This window comes from Macaca fascicularis, chromosome 13 (assembly GCF_037993035.2).
Source record: "Macaca fascicularis isolate 582-1 chromosome 13, T2T-MFA8v1.1".
Taxonomy (NCBI): domain Eukaryota; kingdom Metazoa; phylum Chordata; class Mammalia; order Primates; family Cercopithecidae; genus Macaca; species Macaca fascicularis.
In genome coordinates, this window is record NC_088387.1 from 72126329 (window position 1) to 72147740 (window position 21412).

Consider the following 21412-nt stretch of genomic DNA (forward strand, 5'->3'; position numbering starts at 1 on the left):
CCATGGTGTATATGTGCCATATTTTCTTAATCCAGTCTGTCACTGATGGACATTTGGGTTGATTCCAAGTCTTTGCTATTGTGAATAGTGCTGCAATAAACATACGTGTGCATGTGTCTTTATAGCAGCATAATTTATAATCCTTTGGGTATATACCCAGTAATGGGATGGCTGGGTCATATGGTACATCTAGTTCTAGATCCTTGAGGAATCGCCATACTGTTTTCCATAATGGTTGAACTAGTTTACAATCCCACCAACAGTGTAAAAGTGTTCCTATTTCTCCACATCCTCTCCAGCACCTGTTGTTTCCTGACTTTTTAATGATCGCCATTCTAACTGGTGTGAGATGGTATCTCATTGTGGTTTTGATTTGCATTTCTCTGATGGCCAGTGATGATGAGCATTTTTTCATGTGTCTGTTGGCTGTATGAATGTCTTCTTTTGAGAAATGTCTGTTCATATCCTTTGCCCACTTTTTGATGGGGTTGTTTGTTTTTTTCTTGTAAATTTGTTTGAGTTCTTTGTAGGTTCTGGATATTAGCCCTTTGTCAGATGAGTAGATTGCAAAAATTTTCTCCCATTCTGTAGGTTGCCTGTTCACTCTGATGGTAGTTTCTTTTGCTGTGCAGAAGCTCTTTAGTTTAATGAGATCCCATTTGTCAATTTTGGCTTTTGCTGCTGTTGCTTTTGGTGTTTTAGACATGAAGTCTTTGCCCATGCCTATGTTCTGAATGGTACTACCTAGCTTTTCCTCTAGGATTTTTATGGTATTAGGTCTAACATTTAAGTCTCTAATCCATCTTGAATTAATTTTCGTATAAGGAGTAAGGAAAGGATCCAGTTTCAGCTTTCTACTTATGGCTAGCCAATTTTCCCAGCACCATTTATTAAATAGGGAATCCTTTCCCCATTTCTTGTTTCTCTCAGGTTTGTCAAAGATCAGATGGCTGTAGATGTGTGGTATTATTTCTGAGGACTCTGTTCTGTTCCATTGGTCTATATCTCTGTTTTGGTACCAGTACCATGCTGTTTTGGTTACTGTAGCCTTGTAGTATAGTTTGAAGTCAGGTAGCGTGATGCCTCCAGCTTTGTTCTTTTGACTTAGGATTGTCTTGGAGATGCGGGCTCTTTTTTGGTTCCATATGAACTTTAAAGCAGTTTTTTCCAATTCTGTGAAGAAACTCATTGGTAGCTTGATGGGGATGGCATTGAATCTATAAATTACCTTGGGCAGTATGGCCATTTTCTCGATATTGATTCTTCCTATCCATGAGCATGGTATGTTCTTCCATTTGTTTGTGTCCTCTTTGATTTCACTGAGCAGTGGTTTGTAGTTCTCCTTGAAGAGGTCCTTTACATCCCTTGTAAGTTGGATTCCTGGGTATTTTATTCTCTTTGAAGCAATTGTGAATGGAAGTTCATTCCTGATTTGGCTTTCTGTTTGTCTGTTACTGGTGTATAAGAATGCTTGTGATTTTTGCACATTAATTTTGTATCCTGAGACTTTGCTGAAGTTGCTTATCAGATTAAGGAGATTTTGGGCTGAGACAATGGGGTTTTCTAAATATACAATCATGTCATCTGCAAACAGGGACAGTTTGACTTCTTCTTTTCCTAACTGAATACCCTTGATTTCTTTCTCTTGCCTAATTGCCCTAGCCAGAACTTCCAACACTATGTTGAATAGGAGTGGTGAGAGAGGGCATCCCTGTCTTGTGCCAGTTTTCAAAGGGAATTTTTCCAGTTTTTGCCCATTCAGTATGATATTGGCTGTGAGTTTGTCATAAATAGCTCTTATTATTTTGAGGTACGTTCCATCAATACCGAATTTATTGAGCGTTTTTAGCATGAAGGGCTGTTGAATTTTGTCAAAAGCCTTTTCTGCATCTATTGAGATAATCATGTGGTTCTTGTCTTTGGTTCATTTATATGCTGGATTATGTTTATTGATTTGCGAATGTTGAACCAGTCTTGCATTCCAGGGATGAAGCCCACTTCATCATGGTGGATAAGCTTTTTGATGTGTTGCTGAATCCGGTTTGCCAGTATTTTATTGAGGATTTTTGCATCGATGTTCATCAGGGATATTGGTCTAAAATTCTCTTTTTTTGTTGTGTCTCTGCCAGGCTTTGGTATCAGGATGATGTTGGCCTCATAAAATGAGTTAGGGAGGATTCCCTCTTTTTCTATTGATTGGAATAGTTTCCGAAGGAATGGTACCAACTCCTCCTTGTATCTCTGGTAGAATTCAGCTGTGAATCCATCTGGTCCTGGACTTTTTTTGGTTGGTAGGCTATTAATTATTGCCTCAATTTCAGAGCCTGCTATTGGTCTATTCAGGGATTCAACTTCTTCCTGGTTTAGTCTTAGAAGAGTGTAAGTGTCCAGGAAATTATCCATTTCTTCTAGATTTTCCAGTTTATTTGCGTAGAGGTGTTTATAGTATTCTCTGATGGTAGTTTGTATTTCTGTGGGGTCGGTGGTGATATCCCCTTTATCATTTTTAATTGCGGCGATTTGATTCTTCTCTCTTTTCTTCTTTATTAGTCTTGCTAGTGGTCTGTCAATTTTGTTGATCTTTTCAAAAAACCAACTCCTGGATTCATTGATTTTTTGGAGAGTTTTTTGTGTCTCTATCTCCTTCAGTTCTGCTCTGATCTTAGTTATTTCTAGCCTTCTGCTAGCTTTCGAATGTGTTTGCTCTTGCTTCTCTAGTTCTTTTAATTGTCATGTTAGAGTGTCAATTTTAGATCTTTCCTGCTTTCTCTTGTGGGCATTTAGTGCTATAAATTTCCCTCTACACACTGCTTTAAATGTGTCCCAGAGATTCTGGTATGTTGTATCTTTGTTCTCATTGGTTTCAAAGAACATCTTTATTTCTGCCTTCATTTCGTTATGTACCCAGTAGTCATTCAGGAGCAGGTTGTTCAGTTTCCATGTAGTTGAGCGGTTTTGATTGAGTTTCTTAGTCCTGAGTTCTAGTTTGATTGCACTGTGGTCTGAGACACAGTTTGTTATAATTTCTGTTCTTGTACATTTGCTGAGGAGTGCTTTACTTCCAATTACGTGGTCGATTTTGGAGTAAGTACGATGTGGTGCTGAGAAGAATGTATATTCTGTTGATTTGGGGTGGAGAGTTCTATAGATGTCTATTAGGTCTGCTTGCTGCAGAGATGAGTTCAATTCCTGGATATCCTTGTTAACTTTCTGTCTCGTTGATCTGTCTAATGTTGACAGTGGAGTGTTGAAGTCTCCCATTATTATTGTATGGGAGTCTAAGTCTCTTTGTAAGTCTCTAAGGACTTGCTTGATGAATCTGAGTGCTCCTTTATTGTTTGCATATATATTTAGGATAGTTAGCTCTTCCTGTTGAATTGATCCCTTAACCATTATGTAATGGCCTTCTTTGTCTCTTTTGATCTTTGATGGTTTAAAGTCTGTTTTATCAGAGACTAGTATTGCAAGCCCCCCTTTTTTTTGTTCCCCATTTGCTTGGTAAATCTTCCACCATCCCTTTATTTTGAGCCTATGTATGTCTCTGCGTGTGAGATGGGTCTCCTGAATACAGCAGACTGATGGGTCTTGACTCTATCCAGTTTGCCAGTCTGTGTCTTTTAACTGGAGCATTTAGTCCATTTACATTTAAGGTTAAGATTGTTATGTGTGAACTTGATCCTGCCATTATGATATTAACTGGTTATTTTGCTCGTTAGTTGGTGCAGTTTCTTCCTAGCCTCGATGGTCTTTACATTTTGGCATGTTTTTGCAATGGCTGGTACCGGTTGTTCCTTTCCATGTTTAGTGCTTCCTTCAGGGTCTCTTGTAAGGCAGGTCTAGTGGTGACAAAATCTCTAAGCATTGCTTATCTGTAAAGGATTTTATTTCTCCTTCACTTATGAAACTTAGTTTGGCTGGATATGAAATTCTGGGTTTAAAATTCTTTTCTTTAAGAATGTTGAATATTGGCCCCCACTCTCTTCTGGCTTGGAGAGTTTCTGCCGAGAGATCTGCTGTTAGTCTGATGGGCTTCCCTTTGTGGGTAACCCGACCTTTCTCTCTGGCTGCCCTTAAGATTTTTTCCTTCATTTCAACTTTGGTGAATCTGGCAATTATGTGTCTTGGAGTTGCTCTTCTCGAGGAGTATCTTTGTGGCGTTCTCTGTATTTCCTGGATTTGAATGTTGGCCTGCCCTACTAGGTTGGGGAAGTTCTCCTGGATGATATCCTGAAGAGTGTTTTCCAACTTGGTTCCATTTTCCCCCTCACTTTCAGGCACCCCAATCAGACGTAGATTTGGTCTTTTTACATAATCCCATACTTCTTGCAGGCTTTGTTCATTTCTTTTTCTTCTTTTTTCTTTTGGTTTCTCTTCTCGCTTCATTTCATTCATTTGATCCTCAATCGCAGATATTCTTTCTTCCAGTTGATCGAGTCGGTTACTGAAGCTTGTGCATTTGTCATGTATTTCTCGTGTCATGGTTTTCATCTCTTTCATTTCGTTTATGACCTTCTCTGCATTAATTACTCTAGCCATCAATTCTTCCACTTTTTTTTCAAGATTTTTAGTTTCTTTGCGCTGGGTATGTAATTCCTCCTTTAGCTCTGAGAAATTTGATGGACTGAAGCCTTCTTCTCTCATCTCGTCAAAGTCATTCTCCGTCCAGCTTTGATCCGTTGCTGGCGATGAGCTGCGCTCCTTTGCCGGGGAGATGCGCTCTTATTTTTTGAATTTCCAGCTTTTCTGCCCTGCTTTTTCCCCATCTTTGTGGTTTTATCTGCCTCTGGTCTTTGATGATGGTGATGTACTGATGGGGTTTTGGTGTAGGTGTCCTTCCTGTTTGATAGTTTTCCTTCTAACAGTCAGGACCCTCAGCTGTAGGTCTGTTGGAGATTGCCTGAGGTCCACTCCAGATCCTGTTTGCCTGGGTATCAGCAGCAGAGGCTGCAGAAGATAGAATATTTCTGAACAGCGAGTGTACCTGTCTGATTCTTGCTTTGGAAGCTTCCTCTCAGGGGTGTACTCCACCCTGTGAGGTGTGGGGTGTCAGACTGCCCCTAGTGGGGGATGTCTCCCAGTTAGGCTACTCAGGGGTCAGGGACCCACTTGAGCAGGGAGTCTGTCCCTTCTCAGATCTCAACCTCCGTGTTGGGAGATCCACTGCTCTCTTCAAAGCTGTCAGACAGAGTCGTTTGCGTCTGCAGAGGTTTCTGCTGTGTTTGTTATTGCCCTGTCCCCAGAGGTGGAGTCTACAGAGACAGGCAGGTTTCCTTGAGCTGCTGTGAGCTCCACCCAGCTCGAGCTTCCCAGCAGCTTTGTTTACCTACTTAAGCCTCATCAATGGCGGGCACCCCTCCCCCAGCCTCGCTGCTGCCTTGCCGGTAGATCACAGACTGCTGTGCTAGCAATGAGGGAGGCTCCGTGGGTGTGGGACCCTCCCGGCCAGGTGTGGGATATGATCTCCTGGTGTGCCTGTTTGCTTAAAGCGCAGTATTGGGGTGGGAGTTACCCAATTTCCAGGTGTTGTGTGTCTCAGTTCCCCTGGCTAGGAAAAGGGATTCCCTTCCCCCTTGCGCTTCCCAGGTGAGGCAATGCCTTGCCCTGCTTCAGCTCTCGCTGGTCGGGCTGCAGCAGCTGACCAGCACCGATCGTCCGGCACTCCCCAGTGAGATGAACCCAGTACCTCAGTTGAAAATGCAGAAATCACTGGTCTTCTGTGTCGCTCGCGCTGGGAGTTGGAGACTGGAGCTGTTCCTATTCGGCCATCTTGCTCCGCTCCCCGGTAAGTTTTTAATTAAAAAACATAGACATTCAAACTTAATAAAAATTTGGAAGATAGACACCAGGATGACAAAAAGCCATTTTCAATAGAAGAGACTGATGCCAAATTCAAGCTGAATATAGCTTAAGCAAGAGTCACATATTCATAGTCACAGTACTTTTTTTGTGTGTTATTATATGAGCTACTAATTTTGATTTTGTGGTAACAGAAAAATAGCACAGCTAACACGTTTCCTTCTGCTGTTTTGACAAGGCACAGTCAGGTAGATATTGCAGGAGACTTCATAAGAATACTATGTATTGGCATTATTACACACAGAAAGAGTTGTCTGCAACTGCTGTGAAATCTTCAGATTGATATTCATGCAAGATAATCCTCCAGAGAATGAGATAAAAATGCTCAGAATAGTGAGGTAAAGCAGTTGTTTATGAGGAAATACTGCCAACCTGATTCTGCAGCTATGCATTCTAAGTATAAAACATTCCATGATTTCTTTTACCTTTCTTGATTGGTTTTAACCTGCTCAGTCTAGTTAGAAAATCTCTTGTGCACCTTTTAAACTAATTTTTAAAACTACATTCAATAAAGCAAATGTTCCTTTCTCATTGCATTGGGTAGGTAGCAAAAGAGAGGTTTCAATGGTATTGGCACATTACATGAAGTATGCATATTTTATTTAGCCTTTTCAAATTTTAGACATTTTAGAAATCTTCAGTAAAAGACAGCTGTCAGCTCTGCTTTTGGTAGTAATGTGTCTCAATGCATGGTTTAGAAACATGAACATAATAGGCTCTGTAACTGATTAAAGTTCTCTTCTAGGTCTTCTTAGTTTACTCTCACTCTTACTGTACTACCTCATTCATTGTCATGGTTTTATGAGTTTATGTGTGTCATTGACTTCAATACATCTCTTCAGCCTAAGCCTGTCAGGCCTCAGTATCTCCAACTGATTACTAAATATCTTGACTTCAACATTATATTGACACCTTGTCACAATATACAAGACTGGACACATTATTTCTCTCAACTTGTCCCACTTTTCCATATTCTCAAGCAAAATTCTGCTTCTCTAACTTTATCTCTATATCATAGAATGTTATCACCCTCCAAAGATTTTATCCACATCAGAAGTCAGAGCTACCTACTGTTTCTCCCTATCATTTCTATCATCCACTCAATCCTCAAGTCTGACTAATCCTTTCTCCTAAATATTTTTAGAAGAAATCCACTTTTCTCTATTCCAATGCAACAATGAGTACCCAGGGCCTTCTCATCTCTCCACCGGGTTACTAAAACAGTTTCATCACAGGTATAACTTGCCCGCTCTAATCCAGTCTCCAAACTGCAGCAAGAATGATCTTTTATAAAAAAGGGAGATGAGTTTATAACATGCTGCTCACCCACAGATTAAAAAGCCTTCCACTGCCTTACCATTCCTTCTAAATAATGACAGCATTTTTTAAATCATGTGTGATAAGCTGCTTTATATTCTAATGTCTGCTAAGTTTTCATTCTTCACTATTTGCCTCCCATTCTCTCCAGTCCTGCCACATTCAACTTCCTTAGCACCACTCTTATTTAAAAACCTGTTAGCCATCCCAATGAAGTGAAAAATTTATATACACTTCCCTCATTTTTGAGATTTGACATTAGATGTCAAATCTCTTGGGTGTGAATTGAGGGTGAAAAATAGATGCACTAGGGATGTTAGCCATCAGCTAACATGATGTTTCTTGTCTCCCCAGGACCTTCTCATTCCAAATCTCATTTATACCTTCACACAATGATAGACTCCCATCAGGCATGCCTCCCTTCAAATGATGGTGAGTCAGATAACGTCTAGGCCATGAGGGGAAACTCAGGTTTCAGTTGCCTTGTTTTGGAATGGTCAGAAAACTAGTCTTTTTCAAAATCTAGGGGCAAGATAGGGACTGCTAATCAAAGCAGAAATGTTATTTGCTTGAGGAGCATGGCTTTTCTCCAAAACTCTAAAAGCTTCATGATTTTTCTGCCTGAGTTTACCATACATTTCATATAGCATCTGGATCTTCTACAAATCCTGTGAGCCTTAAGAGCCAAGTGGCAGACCTTCTTTCTTTAGAAACTGGGCCCTATTTAAAGACATGAACCTTAGGTTCTCGGGCAAGTTGTTTAGAATAGCACCCCAAACCTGTGGAATATATTGCCTCTAAAGTCTAAAGAAACCCCTAAGTGCTGGGTCCCTTTTTAGTGATGAGGAGAAAAATTATGGCAACTTGTCTTTCACTTCAGAGAGGCTATCCCTACATACTCCTAGTCATTAGGTTTCCCAAAGCTTTCCTGAAGTGACAGATCTCTGAATGTGGGGAGGTTTTCTGGTATGCATGTTTTCTACCAAGGTCTCTCGAGAGCTGCTAATATGCTTCCTAGCTGCTACCAGCATGATGTAATCAATGTAGTGGACAAGACTGATGTCTTAGAGAATGATGAAATGAACAAGATCCCTGGTGGCTAAATTAAGATTCAAAGCTAAATATTGACATAGACCTGAGGCAAGATAGTAAAGGTAATCTTCTGATTCTGCTAGTTGAAAGTAAATTACTTCTGATGTTCTTTGCATACTGAAAGAGAGGACTTAGGATTTACTGGATCAGTAGCTGAATACTAGGTGCAGGGGAATGAGTTGATTTTTTTCAGTACCAAGACCCAATCTGGAAAAGCAGCTGCAGTCAGAATCACCACATGAACAGCCATGCAGCCATGTACTGTCATTCCCCAAGAATCACCTGTTTTCTATATAGGCCAAAGAGTCAAAGTAAAATGGAGATGCTTTAAAGATAATCTTGCTGCATCTTTCAAGTATTTGATGGTGACACTAATCTCTGAAGCTTACCAGGAATAAGCTACCACTTACGGTTAAAATTTTTGATAGGAAAAAAAAGCTCCAAAGGCTTCTGTTTGCTTTTTGTATCATAATGGCTTTCAGCTCTCTGGGTCTGGAAGACAATACTGGAATACTAGCCAAACATTTCTATTCCAATTAAATATACAGAAATGGTACAACAGTCACAGGTTGGGTTAATGGACCTAATGATTAGGTCAAAAATCTATTTCCCATCTAATTCCCCACCATGACTAATAGACCACACACAGGGTAAATCGGTGTTTTCTGGGCTTAGTGTTAGGTCAAAAGCAGTGATCAGTCAGCCCATCCCTACTCCCAAAGATGGATAATTCCATTGTCCTAGTTCACATTTAACCTGGTAAAGGATAACAGTTAATTTGGAGGAAGTCAAGGAAGATTTACAGTATATGTTCATAATAGATTTTGTATAAATATTTCTCAATTGCTTCTGACCTTTATTAAATGGCCCTAGTCTCTAGGCCTGTACATTGACTGACTCAGTCCTGAACAGTAGTGATCCACCATGAGTTTCCATTGTAGTGGCTAAAGTAAGTCCCTGTTCATTAGATCTTGGATTATTATTATTATATTCACAGATTAAGTAGGAGTTAAATGGTTATTTTTGTTTTTGGAACTGCATAATTTTTACCAAAGATTCCTAGTCTATTAAAAAAAGTTTTCACACTTGCTTGTCGCTTTCTATGGTAACCACTTTTTGATTTTTTTTTTTTTTCCAGACAGGCTCTCACTCCGTTACCCAGGCTGGAGTGCAGTGGTATAAACATGACTCACTGCAGCCTGGACCTCCTGGAATCAAGAAATCCTCCTGCCTCAGCCTCCCATGTAGCTCCCATGTGCATAACACAGGTATGCATCACAATGCCAGACTAATTTTTGTAGTTGTTGTTGTTGTTGTTGTTTTGGTAGAGACAGGGTCTCACTTTGTTGCTCAGGCTGGTGTCGAACTCTTGGCCTCAAGCAATTCTTCTGTCTCAGCCTCCCAAAGTACTGCGATTACAGGCATGGCCCACTCCCGGCCTATGGTAACTACATATACCACCTCTAGTAATTACGTGTTGTTGCTTGATCTCTACCACTCTGACAACCATTTGTTCTCACTGAAATCAGGAATCCCACCTCAATTGCAAAACCCTCCCTTCATCTGGGCTTATAGAGGAAAACCATACAACTTTACAAAACTGCTGACACTTGCCTCATAAATTTACTACACAGTTCCTGTGGTTCATTAAGGGAGAGGCCTCTATGTCTTATTAGGGACGTAGAGGTTAGGCAATTGAACTATATATGATAAATCTACTTCAATATTTATAACAGAATTTTTAGATCTCTTTATTTTATAGAAAGGAATTTCTATCATCTCAATGTTGTAATAGGCCACAGTTGCTGCAAGATTGCCTCCATTGAACCAAGCAAATTGAACCATCCCTAGATATTAAAACTACCACATGAATCCACAATCCCTGCAAAGTAACACTCATATCAGTATACCCAGTCTGACTTAAATTTATGTTGCCTCAGAGTCTATTCTCGCTCAGGTTACCTAAGTTACTGGCAATACGAATTGGCAAAACCTGCAGTTCTTTTGGTGTGTCAGGCTTCTCCAGAGTTTGACATTATGATTAAAACTCCCTGAGATATGCTAGTTATATATATATAATTATAAATAGGATAACAATAAAGAGAATGGGCAGGAGCGGTGGTTCACGGCTGTAATCCCAGCACTTTTGAAAGCTGAAGTGGTGGATCACGAGGTCAGGAGTTTGAGACCAGCCTAACCAACATGGTGAAACCCCGTCTCTACTAAGTATACAAAAATTAGCCAAGTGTGATGGCACGCACCTGTAATCCCAGCTACTCAGGAGGCTGAGGCAGGAGAATGGCATGAACCCGGGAGGCGGAGGTTGCAGTGAGCTGAGATCACACCACTGTACTCCAGCCTGGGCAACAGAGTGAGACTCCGCCTCAAAAAAAAAAAAAAAAAAGGATATAGCTGGGAAATGAAGGAAATTGATATGCCCTTGCACAGTAATTATTTTCAGCTGAGAATATGGGGTCTGCAAGCAAACAAATCCAATCACATTAAAAAAACTAAGGAGAGACTATGTTTGCTGATGGAATGTTTAAGAAGCTTAGGATTTGTGGGATGGGGGGAGGGAGGAGGGATAGCATTAGGAGATATACCTAGTGTAAATGATGAGTTAATGGGTGCAGCACACCAACATGGCACATCTATACATATGTAACAAACCCGCATGTTGTGCACATGTACCCTAGAACTTAAAATATAATAAAAGCCTATTCTTTTGTGTGTGGGGGTGGGGGAAAGAAGCTTAGGAGTTTGGAGCAATCTGAGCTATGGGAAACCTCCAAAATATCTGCAAGTTCATTTTTAATTCTCACATCATGCCTTAGATGTCTAAGAGCCTACCTAGAACTATGGAATACTGAGAAATTCCTAAACTATTGATTCTTCCAGGTGCTTGGCACTGATGATGCTAGGAGTTGGATTGTAGACCCACTACCACAGATGTCATAGAATAACTAAATGCTTCAGTTAGTGTGTTTGACAGAGTATCTGATTTTCTTGCTCAGAGCTACTGCCTCTGATTGGTTATTCTGCTCTTCCAAATCTTTCATGAGTGTGTTTTCAGCAGAACGTAAATCAAGTGTAGAAATGTAGCTACAAGCGAGCCTAAACATTTTATGTTTTTTATTTCTAGCCTCAGAAGTGTAGGAAGTTATACTAAAAAGAATTGAAATAGTAGTTAATTCAATCTGCTGTATCTTCCACATAAAAGCTAGCTATATATTTATTAAATATACAGAAAAATGAATAAATGCAAAATTAAACCAAGTGATCAATGCAGTTTCAAATAGGATAATAATAATTCTAAATAGAAAATAAAGGTCATAAAGTAAAATGCTAGAGCCATTTACTCCACAGGTGTCTTAGCCTCAAGAATAACAGCATTCTTTACAGCAAAACATGTGACTTATCTTTTCATGCACTGCTCTCTCCTTTCCATTATTTTCCTTAAAGTCTTGACAAATCTACTCTCTTTATATCCCCAAGGATGGGATTCCTAAAACTCACTCCCACCATAAGAAATCGTGGTTGTATTTCTGACAGGTGTTATCGATGCTAGCATCAGTTTCACACTTTTCCAGATATTTTTTTCTACTGAAGCCAAGATAAGTATAGAGAAAAATTCCTTTAACTGTATATTTCTTTATTTTAAAAATATGTATTTTGAGGCTCATTCATTTGCTTATTCAATAAATATTTGCCAGGCAATAAACTAGGGTTCAGATCCCTGCCCTTATGAAACTGGTATTCTAGAGAAAACGAGAGATTATTTAAAGTCTTATGAAGCAAATAAAACAAGTTCTGTTAAAGAGAACACCAGAGATGATATATTATATTATGAATTTGTTTGTTTGTTTGTTTATTTATTTATTTGAGACGAAGTCTCGCTCTGTCGCCCAGCCTGGAGCGCGATGGCACAATCTCGGCTCACTGCAACCTCCGCCTCCCAGGTTCACGTCATTCTCCTGCCTCAGCCTCCCAAGTAGTTGGGACTACAGGCGCCCGCCACCACGCCTGACTAATTTTTTATATTTTTAGTAGAGACGGGGTTTCACCGGGTTAGCCAGGATGGTCTCGATCTCCTGACCTCGTGATCCACCCGCCTCGGCCGCCCAGAGTGCTGTGATTACAGGCGTGAGCCACCGCGCCCGGCCTACTTATTTATTTATTTTTGGAGACAGAGTCTCACTCTGCCACTGAGGCTGGAATGCAGCAGCGCAATCGCAGCCCATTGCAGCCTTGACCTCCTGGGCTCAAGTGATTCTCCCCACTTAGCTTCTGGAGTAGCTGGGACCGCAGGAATGTACCAGCAAACCTGGCTAATTTTTAAGATTCTTTGTAGAGATGGGGTCTCAATATGTTTCCTAGGCTGGTCTCAAACTCCTTTGCTCAAGTGATCCTCCTGCCTTGGCCTCACAGAGTGCTGGGATTGCAGGCGCGAACCATGCCTGGCCCTAGATAATATATTTTAGATAGTGTGGTTAGGGGAGGCCTCTCTAAGGAGTTCATCTGTAATCTAAGACGAAGAGAATGAAAAGGAAAGTTAAGAGGCAGGAGAGACACATCCTTGAAGTGAGTACAAGTGTGAGAAAGAGGCAATTGTGACTGGAGCATGGAGATGACATGTGTGTAGCATCTGGCAGTTTGGAGATGAAGTTAGGGGCCTAATTAATGAGAACATTTTATCCATAGATAAGAGATATGAATTTTACTATAAGATCCTAGAGGAGATTGGAGTCACTTCCAGGGTTAGTGGAGGAAGGCAAAGAAACATAGTGGTGGATTTGAAAGCCTGTTTGAGAAGTTATATGGAGTCCTTTGAAAATGGATGGAAATTCCATTGCACATCAGCCAAAGGAAGTTTAAGAAGGCTCATGGGCTGTCTAAAATTGTTCTAGTCTGTATAATTAAGGAAGTTAAGTGTTGATTTCTCCAGTGTATAGTCAATATTACAGTCACTATGTTTGCTCAGAAGCTTACATTTTTCATTCATGGAGATGCTTTCAAAATCTTTTAGTTAACTTCCTCATAGTATAGAATCTAATATTGAGGCCCACAGAAGTAGGGAAGTCAGTTGAATATCACACAGAGAATGGTAGAGAGTGGAACCTGAGCTTCCCACACGTGGCAGGGAGAGGGGTGTTGGGAGGACACAAAAACCATGAAATACTGAGGGCATATCTAAATGACAGTGAGTTAAATGCAGAAAAGTAAAGGTTTTTCTTTTTTCTTTCTTTTTTTTTTTTTCATTTCTTTGAGACAGGGTCTCACTCTGTTGCCCAGGCTGGAGTATAGTGGCACAATCATAGTTCACTGTAGCCTTGACCTCCTAGGCTCAAGCGATCCTCCCATGTCAGTCACCAGAGTAGCTGGGACATCGGGTGTACAGCACCACACCTAGCTAGTTTTTTATTTTTTTAATAAATGTGGTTTCGCTGTGTTTCCCATGCTGGTCTCAAACTCCTGGCATCAAGCAATCATCCTGTCTCAGCCTCCCGAATTGTTGGATTACAGCTGTGAACCACTGCGCTTAGCCAAGAAATTAAGTTTTGAAAAGAAAGCAACTCAGTTATTTCAAAAGGGTGAGAGTAAGGTTTTGATTTTGTTTTTGTTTGTTTGTTTTTCCCTGTCACCAAAGGGAAAGAAAATTAAATATTTTATTTGAGACAGAAAATTAAATGTCTCTACATCTAGATTGTGTTTTAAAATGTGTGCTGGCTACACAGTTATAAACAGGGTGACATGAGAAGAGAAGGAAACTAGGAATTAATTTTGTAAGAGAATGAAAGGAAATAATGAACGGGGCCTTAAGGAAGAGAAAACTTTCCAGAAGGTAGAGAAGAAAGGAGTGCAGGGCAAGGCACTGTAAGCTGAGGAAAGGAATAAGAAAGTCAAGGGCCTGAGGGACTTAAGTGTAGTTCTCATAAAGGAGAACAAGGCTCTCCACTAGAGGCCAAAGGCATAGGAACAGATAAATCATTTTGCAGGATCTGACTTATTTCCCTATAGATCTTTGACAATTTTTCATGATTTGATTCAGTCGTGGGTTATGAGAATAAGTCCCTTTCACCAGCCTGCCTCTTCATTCCTCTTGATGAACATGATGCTCTCGGAGAAACATCGGAAAACCCTTTGTGAGTCGCTGGGGTAACTGCTGTGGCCAATTATTTTGTGGCCTCAGGTTCTGGGTCTCCTATTCAAATCTATCTGATTTATCCAACCTTAGAGTTTTACATGTATATGTAAATGTATATACATTTTATATCAAAGATAATGGGAGCTGTATCCTTGTTTAGTAAGCAACTGTGCTTTGGTAAAAAGAAGCAGTCCTCATTGAAGAGGAAGACAGCAGAACCCAAAATAAGGTATCCACCCAGGATATTGGTAGACAGAATTCCCACAACAACAATTATGTATTAGGCATGAGGAGCAATCAGTTCATAAAAGAGTAGCAAGATTGAGGGCAGGGTGAGGGAGAACTCCAGGAATAAAAGTAATTGATAGATTATCGAATGTATTGAGTGTTGGGGAAAAGAAATGAGGTCTTGCTATGTTGCCCAGGCTTGCTGTTTGACAGATATATCACGGTGTTAGGAAAAAACATTAAGCACATGGAAAATTATGCAACAAATGAATATATTATTTTTAAGCTTTTTTCATTTTAAATTAAGGTATAACTTACATTTATTAAAATTTAATTCTTTTAGTATTCAGAGCTGCCTGTGGTAAAAATACATATGAACATATAACCATCACAGGATCTATAATCTTGAAATTTCTCTTTATCCTGATAGCCACTCCCCCTCTCATTCTCAGTCCCTAACAACCACTGATCTGTGTTGGCTCCATAGCTTTGCCTTTCCCCCAGTGTAATATAAATGAAATTATGTAGTGTGTAGCTTTTCGGGTCTGGTTAAGCCAGTAAGGCATTTGTGATTAATCTATGTTGTTACATATACTGGTAGTTTATTCCATTTTTTCCCTTTGTTTCCTTTTATTGCTAAGTAATATTCTAATTCATGGATTTATCACAGTATGATTATCCATTTACCAAATGATGGATATTTGATTTTTCCTCACTTTTTTTGAGATTATAAAGAAAGTATAATATGTTATTAACTTTAAAAGAGCAAAATAAAAATTATATGAAACACAAAAGTATAATCATAATAAATTAGTTGGTGACAATGTATATACGTAGTTTGGATAACAAAAATTCTATCACTCTAACCAAAGGTTATTTAAGTATAATGAAGTAGGGAAAGAGAAGGTAATTCAAGAAAATTAAATCATCTACTACCAGAAGATATCAATAGATAGAATCTAAAATTTATAAATGAAGAAACAAAACCAAAAGCATTGATGTTTATAAGAACGGAAAAAAATACCATTTAGAAAAAATAATCTACATGACTTGAAAATGGCTTCCTCCAAAGATTTTAGAAGGTTGGATCAGAACTATAGAGGTTTTCTAAAAACATTTTTTGCTTTTGTTGCCTTAACAGCCAAATTCATTCCATTTAAATTTTAAACTATGTGCATCTCAGTGTGATAGAAATTTAAAAAAAAGGTTTAATTTATTTCTCAATATGCTTCAAGTAGCTTATCATATGACCATGTTCCTAAACTTACTTTCTGCTTCTTGGACCTGTCTGTCCTCATTTACTCCCTTCCTGATTCTTTTCAGACCCCCATTTCCTTTTGGTGGAAGAGCCATTGCCCTGCCTGTTCTTCAAAATTATCATCTTATCTTTATTAGTATTATTATCATTTTGCTCACTCCTTCAGTTTTCTTATGTGTGTGTGACTAAATGAAAGCTATTTGATAGGAACCTAATGACTCACTTAATCACATCAACTTAGGAAGAGACACAATAAACTTGTAACTCACAGAATGTTGCCCAGACTCATGTTTATAGTCTCAAATAATAATCACAGACCTCTTAATACAACTACTACCAAAGTGTAGTAATTCCTAAAGTAAGAAATTTAGAGAATTACTTATGGGATCAAAGTTTCTTCCTCTGGAAAAAGAAGACACAATAAAGATTGTAACTCACAGAATGTTGTCCAGACTCATGTTTATAGTCTCAAATAATAATTAAAGACCTCATAATACAACTACCACTAAAGTGTTGCAGACCAAAGTAAGAAATTTAGAGAATTGCATATGGGATCAAAGTTTCCTTCCTCTGGAATAAAATAAACCAAAATATTATTTGCTCCAATTCAGCAAAAGTCATTAAATAGCCCATTGAGAGAGAATTTAAATAGTGGCAATTCAATTGGGGCCATGGGAAATGTGGAAGATTAAAAACAAATGAACTCAAATATAGCGTAAAAGCAGCAAGGAATTAGATCCTTTAGCCAGACCAAAAGCTTCTGAAAGGCAAAGAAAGTAATTTTACATGGCCCTGTTTATTTCCTTGAGGACTAATATGTGGCTGTATCTTTAAGATTGCTTTCATTAGATTCTATACTTTAATTTTTATTAAATTCAGTATATCCCTGGGATTTTCCAGAAGATATAGAAGTTGATGTTACGTAGGTTGAATGAAACCATGCATAGGAGAGAGTATGTGTCAAATCTATCCTTTTTCTTATTTCCCAAGTTTGTTGACATAAAGTAGTCATATAATAGCACCAGGGTCAAACCACTCTTGCCTATTTGTAAAGTGTTACAGCAGTTTACTACCTTATGGGAGCTCCCTAGATTGCCTATCAAGTGCAATTTCAAGAATTTTCTTATGAAGCGTTAATGAGGCTATACTCCAAGATATGAGTTTCTGGTTGAAATGTAATTCACACAGGTGCCTCTGGTTAAACAAACTGTCGTTAAATATTGTCATATTGGCCTAACGTGTTTTACCTTCAAGCTAATGTATTTTCCTGAACTGTCACTCTATTAGAATTCATATATATGCATGTGCCACCTATAAATGTTTTAGTCAATGACACACCACATATATAATGATGGTCTCATAAGATTTTAATACTGTATACCAAAACTTTTCTGTTTTAATACACAAATACTTGTAATTGTGTTACAATTGCCTGTAGTATTCAGTAAAGTAACATGCTGTACAGGTTTGTAGCCTAGTAACAATAGGCTATACTATGTAGCCTAAGTATATAGTAGGCTATACCATTTAGGTTCATTTAAATACACTCTGGTGTTTGCACAACAATAAAATTGTCTAACAATGCATTCCTCAGAACCCATCTCTGTTGTTAAGCAAAATATATAAATTGTGAATACATGATTGTGTTTGAGAAGCTCCATCACCTTTCTTTCATTTTTAGAGAAAATATATACTTGAAAACATTAAATCCTTATAATTATTTTTGTTTTAGCAGAAAATTAATAATGCTCAATAATATAAAAGATGGATACATTTTAAGAAGCAGTCTTAGAACAATTGGTATTTTATAGTATATTGTAATTTTTAAAATATATCATTTATTATCTTATTAAGTATATGCAATAAATATGACTGGTTTTTCTTAGAGTAGGGGAATATGTATAATTAGGAGAAAAGTGAGATTTTTAAAATTTGGATTGTTCATTGTAGAAGACAGTGTGGCGATTCCTTAAAGACCTAGAACCAGAAATACCGTTCGACCCAGCAATCCCATTACTGGGTATATACCCTAAGGAATATAAATCATTCCACTATAAAGACACATGCACACATATGTTTATTGCAGCACTTTTTATAATAGCAAAGACATGGAACCAACCCAAATGCCCATCAATGATAGACTGGTTTAAGAAAATGCAGTACATATACAACATGGAATGCTAAGCAGCCATAAAAAGGAATGAGATCATGTCCTTTTCAGGGACATGGATGGAGCTGGGAGCCATCATCCTCAGCAAACTAATGCAGGAACAGAAAACCAAATACCTTATGTTCTCACTTATAAGTGGTAGCTAAACAATGAAAAAATATGAACACAAGGAGAGGAACAACACAGAGTAGGGCCTGTTGGAGGGGCAGGGGGAAGGAGAGCATCAGGATAAATAGCTAATGCATGCTGGGCTTAATACCTAGGTGATGGGTTCATAGGTGCAGCAAACCACCATGGCACACGTTTACCTGTGTAACAAACCTGTGCACATCCTGCCCATGTATCCTGGAACTTAAAATAAAATAAAATAGAAAAAATATTCATTGTTATTTGGAAAAGTTAGGTCCCTGATTATTCAGTTTATTGGAGTTGACAGACCCATGATCAAGTTTAGACTCTGCTACTTGGGTAGATCGCTCACTTAGTATCCCTTGATTTTCAGATTCTTTATTTATAAAATTGTATTAATAATTTCTAAAGGCCCACAGAGTTGTTATGAAAAGTAAAGAGTTTCTTAAACAAGGGTAAGAAAGCATATTATTTATTTTTTATATTTGTCGGTCCCTGAATTACTCCATCAAACAGTCTGTAATTCATATATTTCTAAAGAATTGATAAACCAAAATGTTATAAATTAATAGTTGAATGGTGATGAGATAATTTTATTTTTACTGTCATTGGTTGCTGCAAAGCTTTATAATACATACTGCCTATCTTTCCTAATAGGCAGTATAGACTATTCAAAATTTTTCTTTTGAAAACGAAGATTTAGACATGATACTCTTATTAAACAGCTTGGTAACTAGAGTGATGTGGCTGAAACAATCTTTAGAACACATGCAATCCAGAGATGAGAAATACATGGGTTTCATACCTTTATATTCGTGTGCAGGGCCCATAGCATTGTTAGTTGATTGCTGCACTTTTTCTTTATTCTGAGCACATTTGCTATAGAAGGTACATTGTATATACTACATCTGATCTGATTCAGTATACTTATTCTATGATTGAGGGTTAGGTGATTGGGTTGATCCAGGATCAAAAATAAACCCAAGTCTTAAGAATATCACGTCTATCTATGTATTTTAAAATAAATCCCAACTTTCAGCTAGTACACGAACTTCTGTTTAAATTTGGGTTTGCCCTATTTTGTCTATAGTTTCAGAATACTCCTTTAAGAAATAATCACTTAAATGATTTCTAGTGAATTAGGAGTGACGGTGGGTAAATTCACATAGTAGAAACAGATTCAGATAAAATCTTTCTCACTGAAATTAAGTAGCAGAGAGGTGTAAGGTATTAACACCTAGCATTTAAATAACAACTGAATGCAAACTGAGAAAACAGGAGAAACCATGAACATATCTTGAGGTGATCTAGAAAGCGGAAAGCAAGCTAAACCATCAAATAGAATCTGTTAGCTTTACACGTTTAGTAAGAAAAAATAGGCAGCAGCTGATTGTTATGTTCAATATAAAAATGTGGACTAGTATCATCTATTTAAGTGGTTTCCATCATTGGTCCCCAACTTACAATTCTATATCTAAAAGTATACCATTCTTTACCTATGGTAGATGCTAACTAACTTGAAGGCATGTGAACTAGTAAGAACTAAAAATTCTCAGGTAACTAATTCTGTAAACTTAGTCTTTCCTTGAGGCAGTTCTGCTAGAATATTATGAACTGTCCCTTCGTTCTATACGATAAAAGTGAGTTTACATTTAGAGGCAATTAGATTTTTAGAAGAAGCATGGTAGATCTAAATGATGCGTCCAATTTCTAAGAGAAACACCAGCTAAGGTATCATGTCAGGCAAAAAAATGATGTGAAACTTCTTAGGGATGAAATGAACCATTATGTGCAGCAAAATATTCAAGTGCAGTTCTTTAAAGTGAATGATAATACATAAAACTTGGCAATATGGTAATCAATCACTACAGTTGGATTAAATTTAATTTATTGGATAACTCCTATTTTGTTTTATAGAAACAGATGAGCTGTTCATTAGTGTAAAGAAAATCAGATCGTTTTCTCAGGGGAGTTTTTAAGAGACATGTTTTAGAAGATTTGAAGTAAGACTTTAGAGTCAGTTATGGCTAAGAATCCAATAAAAAGATGCAGGCTTTTATGTTCTCATTTTCATTTTGTTTCCTCTTGGTAGGTGTAGAGAGGCATCAAGCTATTGCTCTTTGTTACACTCAAATTTGGGATCCATTACCAAAAATGGCATGGGAGCCCCCTTATACCCTTATGTAATATACCCACAGATAATAACAACATCTCAATGAATACAAAGCCCTTTGTATTTATAAATTGTTATAGATAGGAAATGATTCATTCTAAAGAAAAATTGTTTCAGTTGAAAGTCCCTGTAGTTGTTATTGCCCATTTATATTCACTAGGGTTCTAGTTATCAGCCACTGGGGAAGGATAAGCAGGGAGCATGGTGGCTTAAACAATAATTCTAGGAGACCATGGCAAGCACCAAATACAAACAAGTCAAAGGTCTCATCTACAGTCTGGCAGGTTGTTCATCAAGGAATCCTGTTCAAACAGTGACTACTTCCTCTGAATCTGGCCAAGCTGTCTATCTTGAAGCTCAACCATGGTGACCCAAATGAGAGAAAAATCATTCCTAACAGATAATTGCCACTGAGTGTGTGGGCAGAGAGTGAGAGGAGCAAAGGCACAAACTGAAGGAAGCAGATAAGACTCGCAATGCAGAAGTCGATTAAGCCTCATTAAGTCTCAGCTTACCAGACACGTAGGTGGCTGCTTTACATTTAAGTTGCTTGGGGAATAAAGTAAATAAAATTTACAAAGTTCAGAGCCAAAAGTTTCTAGTCTAAGTTCTGACATTTCTGATTTATTTGTGAATTCCACAAACACACCTTCTTTTCTGTCTCCAGCAACACTGACTTTGGGGTTTCAGACAGCTCTGTGTCAATAAAAATGAAACTTTTAAAATGGCTTTTAACTTGTGTTTAAAAAAACCATCTTTGTCAGCTCTGTGACCTGGCACTAAAATTGCATCAGTAAAGTGAGTCCCGGCTGCAGTCCCCCGCCCCATAACTTCACTGTGGAAGGAAACTCAAATCAAGCCTGAATGCACTGCTTCACCTCCACCCTCTTTTCAACCCTAATTTAGTTGTATTTATGCTATGAAGTAATTCATAGGACAAGTTATTAACATGGATCTTAGAGGGCTACAGAGTATATTGTCATTGTCATATTTTAAGTCTCAGTAGTAAAAGGATTTTTTTTATTTTTCTTAAATAAAAAGCTT